This window comes from Pteropus vampyrus, unplaced genomic scaffold (assembly GCF_000151845.1).
Source record: "Pteropus vampyrus isolate Shadow unplaced genomic scaffold, Pvam_2.0 Scaffold187, whole genome shotgun sequence".
Taxonomy (NCBI): domain Eukaryota; kingdom Metazoa; phylum Chordata; class Mammalia; order Chiroptera; family Pteropodidae; genus Pteropus; species Pteropus vampyrus.
In genome coordinates this window covers 1,304,051-1,305,582 of record NW_011888968.1, presented here as the reverse complement: position 1 = coordinate 1,305,582, position 1,532 = coordinate 1,304,051, and positions in this window count along the sequence as shown.

Here is a 1,532-nt window from a genome sequence, read left to right as displayed (position 1 = left end):
GTTTCTGCCAGGACGAGGTAATAACATTTCCGAGGTTTTGACTTTTGAGTGTAAACGCATCACAGATGGCCACCTTTGAGCTTGAGATCCTGGCCGCCTTTAAAATGATGTAAAAGATGTCGTTCGCATTTCTCAGTCCTGTTTAATGCAGAAGCGTGGGAATGGGGGCGAGCGTGGGAATGGGGGTGCAGTCTGCACCTTCATCCCACTGCAGCTCTGACTCCCCAGAGGCCTCCCCAGAGACCTCACAGGCTGGTGTCAGAAACCCAGCTGCCCCAGTCGTAGGGGACCAGCCGACACTTAAATAACCACAGACCCTTAGGTGGCGGTGGAAGGGGACACCCCATCCGTGCGAAGTGCGTTTGTGACAAGATGCACAGGTTCAGAAAGCGGCTCCGTACCCTGCCGTCTGCTTGCCCCGCAGTCCCCAGAGGAAGTCGGTCAAGTGACATTGAATCGTGAGGGACGCCTCTCCCTCTCTCTCGGTTTGCCCGCTCATAGTCCAGAAGGATCGCCGAGTCACAAAGTTAAAGTTACAGAGCCACCGTTGGCCCCCGAGTTTGTCCACTGTGGGGTCAGGCGGAGGCGGGGAGCGGCACTCGACAGATGTGTGTGGACGGGTAGGTGGACGGGGCATTTCCGAGTCGCACGCTTCTTCCAGCTGCCGCCACACTGCGGGTGGGCTGGTGGGCAACCTGTGAGCCGGTGCCTCTCACGCCTCCCTGTCCCCCAGCACTGGCTCCTGTGGAGCCCTGCTCCGGTCCCACGCAGACTTTTAATAGTCCCCTAGGTGCATGTGCGGCTCTCAGGGTGCTCTGGAGAGGCGGGACTGAGGGGGTGTGTATATCCTACTGGCGCTCGCTCTCTCTCTCTCTCTCCCTCCCCCTTTTAAGGGACAAGATTATGGGGCAGATCTGAAACCCATAAGGCAGGTGGGCAGATAGGGACCTCAGGCAGGGTCTCTGTGTTGCCGTCTTGAGGTTGAATTTCCCCTCCAGGAAAACTCCATCTTTTCTCTTAAGGCCATCGACTGATTGGGTGAGGCCCACCCACGTAGGGAGGGTAATCTGCTCACATCTAAAAAAACGTCTTCATAACAGCATCTGGACCGGTGTTGGATCAAGCAACAAGGCGCCACGGCCTGGCCTGGCCGGCACCCCAAATTCACCACCATAACATGCTGCGAGGCGCCGCTGCAGCCACCTGCTGCCTTCGCCTAAACGTTGGAGGGCTACCTGTCCTAATTACTCCGGCGATGTTGAGATTGGCAGGGAATCCCGTCACGAAGGGGCGGCGGTCGTGGGACTGATTTGCAGCCTGGCTGCAGGTCCCCTGTCGTTTCGGAGTGGGGAGGCGTCGGCAGTGCCCGCGTGGGCTTCCGCGGGCATCTTGGTGTGGTCTGGACTGGTGTCCCAAGATCAGGCCCACCCACCCCACCCCACTACGGATGGACGTCCCGGACACGGCCGACGGGATGGTGGGGCCCAGCCACCGAGGCGAGACCACCCGCGCCAGAGGCTCCTGGCGGGGGA